The sequence below is a fragment of the Pezoporus wallicus genome, unplaced genomic scaffold (genome assembly GCF_028554395.1).
Source record: "Pezoporus wallicus isolate ANWC-B61680 ecotype Strahan unplaced genomic scaffold, APGP_CSIRO_Pwel_v1 contig_4901, whole genome shotgun sequence".
Lineage (NCBI taxonomy): Eukaryota > Metazoa > Chordata > Aves > Psittaciformes > Psittacidae > Pezoporus > Pezoporus wallicus.
Window position 1 is genome coordinate 2,114,307 of NW_026640354.1, and position 15,100 is coordinate 2,129,406.

At 44.3% G+C, this 15,100-nt stretch overlaps 1 long non-coding RNA gene across 1 annotated transcript in view; it reads left to right on the forward strand.

The window, feature by feature from the left end:
• Positions 1–2,967: 2,967 nt before the first annotated feature.
• Positions 2,968–15,100, forward strand: part of LOC130604390 (uncharacterized) — a 36,605-nt gene continuing 24,472 nt past the window's right edge. The window contains exons 1-2 of the long non-coding RNA XR_008973444.1: positions 2,968–3,076; positions 11,379–11,488. This is a non-coding gene — a long non-coding RNA (uncharacterized LOC130604390). The remainder of the gene's footprint in view (positions 3,077–11,378; positions 11,489–15,100) is intronic.

Here is a 15,100-nt window from a genome sequence, read left to right on the forward strand (position 1 = left end):
CAACAGCAGCCAGAGAGTGTTGCCTGTTTGTGACTGGAAAGCGCCTCAGAAAAGTCAGAGATAAGTGGTCACAGCTGCAAGGGAAGGGTAGAAAATGCTGCCCTAGAGAAGAAACAGAAGGCATCTTTCTTTCTGGTAAAAAACAGACTGGAAGGAAGCTAAGAGTACTGAATTAATATTGAAGAAGGTATGTTCTTCCACAAGGAAGCAGAACTTTATCAGCGCCACTCCCAACTGCCTTGGCTTGGTTCTCTGGTGGAAATAAACTGTGAGGCCAAGAGTATTGGACCAAAAGAAATTTGAGCCACATTTTTTGAGCCTTCAGAAGAGGCAAGAAGACATCACTGGTTTTGCCCTTGGTATTGCGGTGTGTTTGTCCTTTATTAAAAACTAAAATAAAATGCTTTTTCTTCCTCCCAGCCTCCCACACAGCAGCTCTGCTGCAAATCAGATGCTGCATAGGGTAGGTACCTCTTGTTTCCAAATGTCTTGTTTAATCTCCTCCTTCCCTTCTGTTCAGCTTCTCTTACAGCGCAATGAACCCTGGGCTTTGTCCACCAGTCTGTGTATATACACTGGGTCTACAACCTTGTTTGTAGTTCTGATGACCTCTGGGGAGAATATATCAACACTTTTTCATCTCACTCCAGCAGTGAAAGTGAGTAAAACACAGTTGTTTTGTCTTCAAGCAACAGATTTGATGAGGAAGTTATCTTGGTAATTAAAAAAGAACCCAACCTCCCCCAAGGACTCTGAATGGCTTCTCTATTAATCACTACAAGGACACCATTGACTTACTGCGTTTGTGAGAAACATGCCTGTAACAAAGTAGATACACTTCTTTTTTTCTAAGAGCATTTCACTTGGCAGAGTCTAATAGCTTTTCCTCACAGATATTACAGTAATAAACTGTGGCTGAAAAAAGTTAATAAATATAACCCTGCACATCTTAAATATGTGATTGAACTTTCTGTGTTTACCAAGCTATTTTAAGTGTGAAACAGTAATGTTCAGCTCTTCAATGGCCAGCAAGATTGGGCTAATCCAGCCTTCTGATCAGTCCATCCAGGTATAACAGCTTCCCATTGATGGAATCACCGGACATCAGCAGCAGTGCCCATCCCTGCTCTTAGCCCATGGCAAAAGTGAAATGTGATGCTAACACAAACCTCTTCCCCTGTGAAAGTTTTTCTCACACTTCAAATAGTTTATGAGCAGGAACATGTCCAATTACCATGGCTCAATCAGTGTCAGCTCATAAAGGCATTGCAAATCACCTGTGTATCTGCTGTGAACAACTTATTTTCCTCACATGTGGGGAAGCTGGACATAACTTTTGGAGGAGAGATTTTTGGAGTATGGATCTGAGTGACTCCCAAAGTTTTGCTCTGCTCTGCTGTGGAGATTGGGTTGAACCCTTAGATAACTGTTCCATGTATAAATACTAGATTTCATTGTTCTTTCAGCAGCTCTTACACCTTGTCCAATGAGCTGTGGGTTGCTTGGGGAAAGGACTGTCCTTGGCCAGACGTTTGTACAATGGCATGTCCAGGCTCTGTCCCTGGACTGGTGCTCAGCTGTCACAGAAATACAAGCATTACAGACAATAATAACACCCAAACTTCTGGGCTAAAACCCCCAGACACCATAAGGTACCAAGTTGGCTTAGTAAGTCAGATCTTAATGGAGAAACAGAAATGTGGCAAAAAGTCTAAACTAAGGCTGTGTTTTGAGAGATACAGGAGAGAATGTGGGTACCAATGTGTTTATATACCAGCTCTCAAGAAAAAAAGGCTGAGAAAGAAGGACCTCCATGCTGTGTATGGGAGAAAAATCCAAATTTGGGCAAATCTGTTTTTGTTAATTGTGATACTGATGACTCTCCCACCCCCACAAGATGCAGTGTTTGCCATACAAGCTGGAATTAGCCTCTATTACATCTATGCCATGGGACTCCTACGGCAACAATCATGAATGGGAAAGAGTGGGATATTCTTCCCGAGCAGGAGGAAGCCCACATTGGCTAGCCACCAGCGTGCTCTTACTGCCAGCGTTCAAACTCGGCAGCAAGCAACTGCACGCTACTTCTCTGACACAGTAAGGCACTAAGAATTGAAAACAAACATATAAGGAAACGTATAAGGAAAACGCCACCAAAACAAGTGCCGGGGAGGCAGCCGAGGCAGGGCTGCGGTACAGAGGACTGACAAGGACCAGCAGGCCCTGCGGGCCCGGGTGCCCCCCAGCCGGCCAAGCTGCTGAAAAGATACCGGCCAAAGCGCAGAGGGGTCCAGCGGGGCCCGACAGGGCCTCCCACGGCGGTTCCCCGCTCCGTAGGCCGGGACTCCGCGAGCCGACACCGCCTCCCACGGTGCCGGAGCCCCGTGCCGGGCCCACCGTGCCGCTCTAAAGCCACAGGCGCTGCAGTCCGGCGGCCGCCGGGTTATCCGCGCCGGGCGGCGGGGAGGCGGGCCCGCCCGCAGCTTCCCTCCCCATTGGCTCACCCTGCGGGACTCTCTGAGCTCATTGGCTGGGACTGCCCCTTTCCCCCTGAGCTAATTGGCGGAGCCGGCCGGGATCCCCTCCGGCAGCGGGGCGGTGCTCGGGCGCGGGCGGCCGGTCAGTCACCTGCGACCGCGCTCCTCCTGCCCCGCAGCGGCGGGGAAGCGGGTGGAAGACGTTGGGGAGGGCGGGCGCCGCCGCGGGGCCTGCGGTCGTCAGGAGGAACGGCCAGGGAAAGCCGGAGAAACAAAGAACATGGCGAGGGGAGGAGGAGCTCGCGCCCCCTCCCCCGCCGGGAAGGACGCTCCGGGGGCGTACAATGCCCGGCCTGGCCCGCCCCGGCGGCGCTGGGGGCGGCTCGCTTATCCTCGCCCCCTTTCCCCGCCCCTGTGGAAGGGCCCGGCGGGGGACTGGGCCCCGCGGGACGGGACGCGACGCGTAGGAGGAGGTGGCGGAGGCGGCGGCGGCGGCGGCGGCGGCGGCGGCGGCCAGAAGCGGGCCCGCTGCATGCCGCAAGTTTCACCCGGAGCGGGAAAGTTGGGCGCGGCGTTGCGACCCGGCGGGACCCGGCCAGGTAAGAAGCGGGCATTGTGCGGCCGGCGGGTCCCGGGGCCGACCCCTGCTGGCGGGTGGGCCGGGGCACCTGTGGGGTCGTGCCGGGCTGCCCGGTCCTCTCGCTCTCCCACCGCTGCAGGGCGGCTCCCGTGGGTGAGGCGGGCGCCGGCCGGGGCTGCAGGTGCGGCGGGATGGGACGGGACGGGATGGGACGGGATAAGCCGTGGCTCCGGCAGCGGCCCCGCGGTGCCGGGTCGGGGTTGGGCAGTCTCCGGCTCTGGGAACTTTTTAGGAACTTCGAGCACTGCCCTCCTTGCTCCTGTGTGTGGGAGAACCTTTGCCGTGCTGGTTCCCCGGCACCTGGTCCGAAACCCGACCGGGACCGTCCTTCGGGTGCAGGAACCCTGAAATCCCGTTCTTTCTGTTGCGTGAAGTTACAAACCAACCTCTGAATTGGTGCTGGGACCGCAGCCCTGGAGGAAGGAAAACTCTCCAGCCCGTTTTCGTCTCGCATCTGCTCAGAGCGCGCCTCTCTGCTGGTTTTTCTCAACTCTCAAATTATTCTTTAGCTCTGCTCTTGGATAAACACTGCTCATGTCAAAATGATTGTAGTAGTGTTGTGAGGCCCGGGTCAGGATTTTGATCCTTTAACGTTGTACTGAGATGGAAACTCTTGTCTTGTTGTCTGCTTGTTTTAAAATTAATGATTTGAGCATGCAGTTTGAGAGGTGGCTTGGATGGATCTGTACCGAATGTTCAGTTTTTCAGCGTTAGTTTTATCATGTCCTGAGCTAGTTACCTGAAATTTGGATTTCAGAAATGTTTAGAAGTGAAAAGTTCCGTCTCTGGGCTGACTGGCTGATTAAAATAATGATTAATGTGTTCATAATTAATTCTGTTACAATCTCCCTCCTCCAGATTTACATCCAGGCAGCTCGGTTGCATATCAAAAGCCTCTTCTCGTTTTCATGTAGTAAATTATTAGACTTTCAAACTGTTCTTGCTCCTTTTCTTTTCCCTTCACTCACACCCTGAACAACTGAAATGAAATTTTGGGGGGAGAGAGAAGAGTGTCTCCATGGATGTGGTTAAACACAAGTAATAAAGACAGCTTAGTGATAGGAAAGCCAGGAACATAAATAGCCATTATTTTCTCTCAAAGGTTAATTAGTTATGATCTTTATATCTGCCTATGTAAGTGTAGGATGGGTAGAATTTTAAGGTGGAAGTGGCACAGCAGCTTTGGAAGGTACTGTTACACACCACCTCAACTTAAAAAGAATATCTCTTTAAAATGTGTTGACATTTAATTGACCTTTGAAAGTTCATTCTGTTAATCATACTCAAAGCGCTAAAGCTATGGTTGACTGATCTGGTGTTCGTACATTCAGCCGTGCTCAGCATATAAATTCTGCCGCATAATTGCTACTTATTGAGCAAGAGTTTCTTTTCTTCTCCAAAAATGAGAAAGTTTTGCTTTGCCTCCGGCTGGGTGCTGCGGGTAAGGTTGTGAATCCAAATGCTTTCTTGCCATCAGTTGTTGTCGTGGGTGTGGCCTCCAGCCAGGCAAGAAATTCCTTTTCTGAAACTGTTTTTTGCTTTCCTGGGGCCGCACATAGGGCAAGGTAACCTTGAAGGTTACTTCTGTGACTACTTCGAGTCAAAACACAATGGCTCACTTTTAAGCTGTTCTAAACTTCAGCTGTTAGGATGGAGAAGGCTGAGTTTAAATAGGTTGGTTGCTAAAGCTAACACCCTCCAAGATCCCCCCTTCATTCTAACTTAATATGTTAAAACATGCACTACCTGTTTTATGGCTTTGTTGTAACCAAAACTCATACAGGTATTGAGAATGGAAGCATTGCGTACAAGGTTGCTATTGAAAGACGTGGATAAAGATTAATTTCTCCTGTGTTCACTTTCTGAAGGATAGGTTGCCCGGTGAGCCTTCATACTGGCTCACCGCAATATTTTTCATGTGTTGATACCTCCTGTGTCTCATGTTGAATGTATAAGCCTGCTTCCTCATGGAAGTGAGGGAAATACTGTGTTAAAGGCAGTGTCTATGAATCCTAATGGATCGTTAGCTCTTTGCTGTTACCATTGAAAACCAATTAATAGCACTTACACTTAACTATAAATCTACTTACAAAGTTAGAGCCCTGGCAGTGCTGCTGTGCTTTTCTAAGCTGTTTTCTCAATGCTACTTTTGTAGCTGGAATCCCCTTACTTGACTGTGAAGTCAGATGTGATGTTCAAGATGTATGTGCAGCCGAGTAGCTGCCCTGCCACTCTGTAGGGTTTGGAGCTGTTAAACCCTGTGACAGAGGGTGTCCTCTGAGGCAGCGTTTTCATCAGGGCCATGTCCAGCACCACGGAAATGCTTTGAATACTGAAGAGAGATCCTGTGGTTGAGTTCTGTTTATTTTGGTACAATAGATACAAGTGCTGCACATGATTCATTTCACTGTATCTTTAGAAAGCTGAGTGAAGATAAACACAGCAACAGCATGTCTGTACTCTCTGTACAGTTGACAGAAGGAGGAGGCAAAATTCCAAGGTGTCTTAAGGGCTGGAGTGTGCAGATGCCTGACCTGCAGCTGCTCTGATGCCAAAGTAGCTCAGAGTTGGCACCTGCTCTGTGTGACATGCAGGGAAGGGCCATGCAAGATGTCCCACAGCCACTTCGGAGGACCATGAGCGGAGTGCTTTAGTGACCAGTGAGACGTGTAGAGAGATCTGCCATGCAGGTCAGCTTTTATAGAGGCTTAGGTCTTGGTGCTAGCTGGGTGAAGGTGTCAATCCATTGGTATTATTTGCAGCTGCCAACACTGTCCCAGAATGAGATGCCTGAGCAGGGTCCCTCCCATTTTCCAAAGGCTATTCTTTAGGTCATCATGCTGATTTGGAGGAGTGATTTGAACATGTTGCTTTCCTGGATGAACCAAGCTCCTGGGCTGAGCCTCTCCTGTTCAGATTCCTGAACCAAAGCATGGATGACATCACCACAGGGGCACAGGTATCCAGCTGGGGTATTAAAGCCAAGTTTTGGCTGAGATAGACTTAAACCTCAAAGCTTCTTTGTCTTAGTGTTTGTATGTACAAAAAGGTTTCTGGTGCAGCTGGTCCATTCTGAAACTCATGGTTTTATTGTTGGTGTAAAGGACAGATCTGGAAGTTGCACTTTGAAAAGCATGTTCCTGTGTTTCAGCGGTTGAGGAGTGACAGGGCGGCATCTGAGAATTGCAGGAGGTTTGAATGTGCAACACTGGTTTGAGCAGTGTTAAAATGGCTTCAGTGTTGGTACGTGTACCTGCTGGCTGAAAAGTGTGTGCTTGCAGGATAGTTTAAAGTTTTATTCATATCAAAAACTCTTATCGGGCACTTAAACACTTGAGGGTTAAGAGGGAGAGTCTTATGAAGGTGGTGGTTGATGTTTTCTGTATCTGCATTCCTAGATTACTCTGAGGAGTATAATGTGAAGTCATTCACTGAAGATTATGGCATTGCATGAAAGGAATGTAACATTGGGCCATAAATTAACAGACACAGGAAAAGCTTATTTTCAAGTCCATTTTATTAATCCACCTGCATGCATATGTAAACCTTTGCACCAAAAATCTGTAATGCATAAATGTACCTTTTATAATAACGTGTACTTTTTATAATAACAGAATCTACCACAGCAAGTAGATTTTGCAAAGAAAAGTTCTCCCTTCACTTTTAAATTCAAGTGTGTAGAAAATAAGTTTTACATTATTCTCTAAGAATAATATTCTGCCTGTATATTCCACACTGAATAAAACAGGATAGTGTCATGGTCAGTGTCATAGGTCTGACACTGACCATAGGGCATGGTCAGTGTTAGTCCCACAGATACCTTTCCTCTGTAATCATTTGGAATTTAAAAGAAGTACAAGTTTGAGTGCAAATGTAGACAGGTTTAACTGTATTTTAACTCGCTGGTCAAGCTGAGCCCAAGCCATCCTAATGTGACGTGCTTGACATAATCCCAAGGCGATTAGTTATTAATACATTTGAAAAATAAAGTCAAGTCTTGCTTCAGTGTTTTCCTTCAATGACAGATGTTCTAAATTAAAGTCTTTGTGACATGTTGATTATAAATTTCCATGAATCTAAGCAACTGAGAGCAGTTCTTTGAGCTGTCAAGATATGTTCTAATAGCTTTAGGTTTTAGCTGACTACAAAAGCTGTATTTATCCACTGGGGACTTTCTTTGCTAATAAATATTAGAAAAGCGTTTTTGGTTAGGAAACAGTGTCATGGATGTCCTTCTGTCCCTTTTTCTGTTCCTTTTATGTAACTTCTGGACAATTATTTCTGCTGATTGAGAGCAAAATGCAGTTAAACCACTTGTTTGCATCTGTAGAAGGCTGTGTATGGATAGCACTTAGGTTAACTCTTTGTAACTTATACTGGAAATTTTTGGGGTGAAGCTGAGGAAGAGGGATAATTTTAAGTTCCCAATACCTGAAGCTAACAGTAGGGTTTCTTCTCTGTACCCTTTTCCAGCCTGTCTTGGGTCTCTCACATGTGGTCCTATTTTAGCCATTACAAACTGGGGTCCAGTCTGCCTTTTCCTCTTGCAGCACTTTCTAGTGTTTGTGCCCTTTGGCATGTCAGTATTGATTTATGTCTAGTAGTTTCTTGAGCAGTTTGGTGCTTCCACAGTGGCTTAGGTAGAACATTTGTGCTGGTAAGCCCTCTTCCCTTCCATAGGTGGACAATCTAATGCTTTTTCCTCTCTTCTGAGTTTTCTCTTGCTTGGTTGGTACTTTTTCCGTGTGCATGTTATTCTCCCGTAGCTTCTGCTTCTAGGAGGCTGAGAGGATGGACCTTTTCACACTGATGAGAATACAGGTTAAGAGAAATTTTGAAGTGTAACATTAACAGGATTCAGGTTCATGGCCCTGTCAGTAGGGTGTCAGCATTTTGTCTGGTGGGTCAGAGTATTTAATTACAAACTCTGGGAACAAGCAAGTGTTTAACTGCCCGGAGGCTGGTCGTACACAGGGAAAGGGGAGGCTGCTGGAAGAAGGGGAATTGAACAGGTTTATTGCTCTGGTCTGCATGTGAGCAAAGGTTAATGCATTGGCTGCATGTGCAGTAGTTTTGTTCTTCAGATGTTGCTTTTACGTTTTACTTGTGTGGTGCTATGAATAAACAAGTGTTTTCTAAGTTACTTTAGTGTGTGGGAGTGTTAAAAAAGTTGCTTTCTGCACACTTTTAGTGGATGTATTGCTTAACATAGTATCCAAAAGCTCTCGCATGTAGCACTAATTTCTGGTAATGTTCAAGTACCTTCGAGATAGGATTAATCAATGTGCTACATGTATACAGGTAAGAATGTGTAAGCTGAAGCCTTGCCGAGTCTTCTGCAGCATCTGGGGCTTGTGCAGTTCACTATGGAGCATGCTAAGTAAAACTAATCTTGTGGTCACAGGCTGTGTTTGTTTTGATCTGTTGGAGATGAAGAAGAAATATTATGATTGTGCTAATTATTCTGACAGTCTGTATGACCCAGTTGTGTGTTTGAGTAGTGTACAAGGGAAGGAGTGATGGGAAGATAAAAAGGAGAAAGGGTACAAGGGAGTTGGTATGGGTGCTGTGTCCTGGCTGTGGGCAAACAGAACAGATTCCTGCCTCAATTACCTGACCCTGAAATCAGAAACAGGAGGATAAGCTCATACCATCTGAGATGTGGGTCACTGGACCAATGTGAATATCAGAGTTTGTCTCTGCTTTTCTCCAAGAGTACAGCAAAGTATGAAATACATTCCGCAGAGTTGTGACTTTGGAGCAGATTACATGTCCTGAATAAAGGACATAATGGGAGTTAGGAGGCAGTTTGCAAAACACAGGATGAAAGCATCCTAGAAATTCTCAGAGGATGTTGGGGCAGAGTTTTGTGTTTGAGGATGGTTCTCATCAGCCCAAACATATGTTCACTCCTGTGTGCAGGAATCTCGGAAATGGACCACCTGCTGCCTATATGTGCTGCCTGTAGCGTGCCCCCTGTGGCAGAGCTTGTTCTCACTGCAGTTGCATCTCACCTTCCTTTTGAATATGAACCATGAGGCTGAATAAATTGTGTGCTATGGGTAGTTTGTTCATGCTGTTAAATCAGGTTGCCTGGGGAAGTTGGTGGATGCCCTGTTCCTGGAAGTGCTCAAGACTGGGGGGGTGTGGGGTGTGTGTGGAATTATATGATCCCTAATGTCCCTTCCAACCAAAACCATTCTACGATTCTATGAAATGTTCTTTGCTAAGTTTGGGATCTAGTATGGCATGCTCTCTTGGGTAATGCTTCTCACAGGCAGCTGTGAGAATGAGTTACTGCCATTGGAGGCTGCTTTCTTGCCCAATATACACCATTCTTATGTTGACTCAGTGTATTGTCTTTGTACTTAGCTGAAATAGAAAACCACCAACTGTAGTGTTCTGCATTGGGAACTGACACAGTAATGCAGTAGTGCACACCTTCAGGCTGGTCACCTGCTCCACCCCACGATGGAACTGCAACCAGCACGGCACTTGGCTCTGCCAACAGTAGAGTAATGCTCTGAACTGTTGGGGCATCACCCATTTCTGCCAGCTGATATGAAAGGGTAGTAGAGCCTATTGCACCTTCCTTTCTGGCTACTGCTTAAGCTTTGTGGGCTTCACAGTGATGCCCTCAAGACAGTGAAATGCAGAGTAATAAACAATACAGTACCATTCACTGATTCTGTAGCAGAGTGTAGATAGTGCTGATATCCCTCCTTAGTCTTAACTTGTTGCTGGAGCTGGTTGATTGACAGAAAAGATTTGTTTATCAAAGGCATCCTCATTTTGCGTGATCACATACAGAACTGTTTCAGGTACCTTCAAAAGGTGTCAGAAGTGCAAATCGATAAATACAGTATTTTGAGTATACACATTTCAGTTTATAAGCCCTACTTACTGCATTTCTTCTGTGTATATTTGTTGTGTATAATAACAGATTTCAGAACTGTCACATGTGTATTCTTCTACAGGTTCATTTACTTCAGTTCCATTTACTTTGTTCTTCCCATGTTCTTTTCTTCTTAAGCATTATTTCTCTGTTTCTTCTTTCTCCTACTAATCTGGTTCTGTCTTCTGTGTCTGTCTATTCATCCATCTGCAGGGGCGTACTGTATGTCTTTCTTCCTCCAGAACTATTGCGTGAATAAATTCCTTCTCCATCTTAAAGGCTTAGCTAGGAGGACTCTGGGTATTCTGCTTTTCTGAAGTGATGCTCAACCTCAGTTTTATTGTGTGGCTGGTTTGGGTTGTGTAATCTGTATGTTTCTGAAGGTAATGAATAGGTAAGGTCGTTATGCCTATCTCTGGTGGGAAATTTAACTACTTCAGTATAGGTTCTGAATACTTCTGCTGCCTTATCAGTTAACCTTTACCTTCTCTAATGGAGAGACAGCTGCATTCAGGAGTAATATGTCACTTTAAACGCATTCTAAGTTTTAAATTACTATACCAGAAAAGGACACGGTTTAAATAATGGCTGTTAAAAGCTGTCTGACTACTTGCAGGCAGTCCTCATAATGAGAATTATGTGATCTGAAATACTGAACTTCTGGAAATACAATAACTTCTGTTCATGTGTGTTGGGGGTGTTGGTCAATGAGAAAATGAACATGAGCCGGCAGTGTACGCTCGCAGCCCAGAAAGTCAGCTGTATCCTGGGCTGCATCAAGAGGAGCGTGACCAGCAGGTCGAAGGAGGTGATCCTGCCCCTCTGCTCTCATGAGACCTCAGTTGGAATATTGTGTACAATTCTGGTGTCCTCAGCATAAGAAGGGCATGGAACTGTTGGAACAAGTCCAGAGAAGGGCCGTGAGGATGATCAGGGGACTGGAGCACCTCCCGTATGAAGTCAGGCTGAGGAAGTTGGGGCTGTTCAGGCTGGAGAAGAGAAGGCTGCATGGAGACCTCATAGCAGCCTTCCAGTGTCTGAAGGGGGCCTACAAGGATGTGGGGATGGACTATTCATTAGGGACTGTAGTGACAGGACAAGGGGTAACAGATTAAAACTTAAACAGGGGAAGTTTAGATTGGATATAAGGAAGAAATTCGTTCCTGTGAGGGTGGTGAGGCACTGGAATGGGTTGCCCAGGGAGGTTGTGAATGCTCCATCCCTGGCAGTGTTCAAGGTCAGGTTGGACAGAGCCTTGGGTGACATGGTTTAGGGTGAGGTGTCCCTGCCCATGGCAGGGGGGTTGGAACTTGATGGTCTTAATGTCCTTTCCAACCCTAACTGTTCTATGATTCTTATGATACAGATTCCTGGAAATCTGAGGAGTGGTCTCTTGTGGCTGAAGAATGCAGTTCTCCCTGGAGGTGTGGGTGTCTTGTATGAAGGAGATTAGTAGGATCAGCTGGTATCCAAGACGTAAGTTCTTGTTTTTTTGCCAAATGTATTTCTGCTGAGGTACACTGTAGTATTTATTCACCTAGACAGATTGGGGATTTTCATCAGCTTTTAATGATTAGACACTAGGTAGGGACTCTTGGGAAAAGGCTCATGTTCATACTTTTACCAGTAGTTTTGACATCTCATTCTTAAATGTTTGGATGTTCTGTGTCTCATTTGGTGCATAATTTCAGCTGCTTGTCTGCAACTGCCTGCTTAGTGCAGGGGATGCTTGCTTTAGGCATTTTATAGTGAATTCAGATGCAGTCGGGAGAATCGGATTCATTGGCAACAGTTGGAGATTCTCATGCTGTATCATAACAGCTGTGAACTTGAGTTCACATAAGTAATGTGTGCTTAATCTTCCTATGTTGTCAGTGGCAGGAAGAGGAGGAATAATTTTGCCATATTTAATGATGATCTTAAGGCTCTTGACAAGCAAATTTGAAAATATATACTGCAAAGAAACGTAGCAAACAATTGCCATGAGTGACTTTTTGGTTTTGTTTTGTTTTTTTTTTCCAATTTGTATGCGGCTCTGAATTTGCATTTTTGTCTGTTGGTATTCCAGTGTTGTTCTGAGGATTAAAACCTAATTTACTTGTCTGAGTTTGCATATCCCCTCATCTGTATGGGAATGTAGAATTCCAGCAGCACTTGGAAAATTTGGTTTAGACGCTTGGTTTTTTGTTTGTGTTTATTTTTTTTTCCCCCTCTCTTACCAGTAATCTATTCATCTGGCTTGGAAAAGAGTGAGAAAACCAATGGATTTATTTTTAACTGAACAGTGCTTGCGCTCTACCAATTTGCCCTTTTCTCCTGTTACATGGATGGTAAATTCATGAAGACACTGAAAAGTAAGAATGTCCCCTTTGTCTTACCTGTATTTGTTCAAAACTTTATCAAGATCAGCGTGTATAAAGCCCTGTTGATTGATGCTTGAGTCTTGAACACTTTCTGCCTAAACACCTCAATGAGAATACTGTACAAATTAAAAAAAAAAGCAGTAAAGATAACTGATTGCATTCTCTTGCATAACAGTCCATACTGTGTGATAAAATGCTTCACAGTTTTAGATTGACCTTGCCTTGACTTTCATACAGATATAATCTGTTTGATGTCTTTTGAAAGCAGAAAGGAAGCCATACATAGAGTGGACTTGCACATTATTGCTGACATAATGTCCTTCATCTGAATAATTTGAAGGAGTAGGACATTATAGTCTCCCTACTTTTTCCCCCTTTAAGTTGTAGATTTAAGGCTGCTACATTTAAAATGGAAGGCTAATCTGTTTCATGATTAAGTGTAATTAAGATGAAAATTTACCATTCTGCATTTTACATCTAAGGATTTTTTTTGTTGCCCCCCCCCCCCTTTTTCTTCTTTTTTTAACAGTCCGTATATTGACATTTTATATATATATATATATATATATATATATATATATATATATAGTCTTGCAAGGTAACTGTGTTTTTCTTAGCTGGCTTGTGATAAACAGGATGGAACTTCCCAGAAGAAGAACTCTTTTCTGTCATAGGAAATAACATTTTCTTACTCTTCTGTCCTCCAGTAGACCTCATGCAGGGGTGTTAGTCCCTCCTCGTATTGGCAACCTTGTGAAGTTGGGCACCTTACTGAGAGTTTCATAGCTTGTCATGGTGTAGGTCTCCTAAGGAGAGAACGAATGGATCCTGTGGGTCTGGCATGGTATATAGATGCCAAGTGCAAGGAATTCCTGGAATGTAGAGTTGTGCAGCACTGATAAAGTTTGCTTTGTTTCCTTAGTGACTTGACCCATTGAGAAAATGTGGTTCCCTAGGAAGCTTTAATAGCTCAAAGATGGTATTGAATAAAGGGAAAGGCCCCAACATAATTTGGCTTGTTTACACCTGCTGTCTGAAAGATTAATTTTGTTAACCTTACTGTAGAAAATATAGCCCTGAGTTTTGAAACTGATTTATAGAGATCCTTCACACTTATCAGTTTGAGTAAATACACCACAGGCTGCTGCTTTCTGCCTTTCTGCAGTCTTTTCATAACCTACTCTGTTTACAGTGCGGTACTTTCATTTGGGGGCAAGAAGTTTCAAGGAAAAACACCTTCTAATTAGAGTGATATAATCACTCTGCTTGCCTGCTGTGGTTTCATATGACTTCAGAAAAATAGTTGAGTGATTAATCTTTAATTTTCCCCATCATTACCTTAATAAGGAAATGGGAGATAGAATGGAAAACAAACAGCAGAACTGTACAACCGAGACATTATTATGCCAAATCTTTTTGGCTTTTTCATTTGGTGAGAAATGCCATGCTGCCAACTATGAGAAGTGTAGCAGCAACTGGTTAGTTTGGGTAATTTGTAGAAATCGTCTAACAGGCTTGAACTTTATTGAAGCCTTTGCAGAGCTTGCTACTCGGCTTCCATCCCTCTACCCCTCAGCCCCCTGTACTGTTTTGGTTGGTTTTTTTTGGTGTTTTTTTTTCCACAGTTTTATTTGGAAGTAAATGTTGCATAAACTAACTTCTGATATAATTCCCTCACACCCATTTTTCTGTGGGGATTGAAGCCATCCCAGACACTGTAGTGAAATACTCTTAGAAAGGGTTTGGTTCTATTTTTGTGCTGTTGCTATCTTTAGTCACTGTGCTGATAAGGCAGCTCAGTTGTGGAGTAGTGCAGTTTTTGTTGTGCACTACTCTAGTGACAGGATTGCTCTAGTTTCTTGGAGAACAAGACAAATGCAACAGTGGCACCAAATTGCTCTTTTCATGCGACTTCATTTTAATTCTTACTGGATGTAAAATAGGCAACAGAATTCTGGAACTGGAATGCTTGAACAGAAAATACACCTGGCTGTTTGCCAGTGTTCCTTTTGGAAGTTGTACTTTATTTCATTTGAAAATACTTATGAAAACAGTCCCCTGTACATCTGTGGGTAGCAACACAGCAACAGAAGTTGTAGTGATCTTAACTAACCTGCTTGGAGGCCTCTGCATGTTAATAATATAAAGTAAACAGCTGAGGAATGTGTATTGCTGTTGACAGTGAGCGACTGTAAACATCCTCGACTGGAAGCTGTGAAGCAGCAGATGGGGCTTTCAGTCGGATGTTTGCAGCTGCCAACTGCCACAGACGTCAAGAAATGTTTGACACCTTAAAACATAGTTGTCTCTTTAAAACTTCTATTCTATTTGGTTTATCACAGACACACGAATTTAGGCCAAACTTTTGTATGTATTGCTTAATCTCTTTTGTGATGTCTGTGTCTGGATATCTAGAAGTCATCCAGTCTCTGGTAGGAAAAAGGACAAAAATGGAATCAATAAGGGCATATTTGTAACTGCAGACTCAGTTCAGAGTTTTCAGAGTTGGGTTTCTGTGCAGCTTACTTGGCTGTACAGGTTGCTTGGCTTCATTTCTAGACTCTGCTACAAAGTTTTTACAGGATTATTTCACATGTTTAACACCTCTGCAGTGGTTCATTTAGAACTTGAAATCCTAAGCTTCGTAGGAAGCAATCACTTAACAGAAGTTTGGAAGCTAGAAATGCACCAGTTAGAACAATTGTGTGTGTGTGTGTGGGGGAAG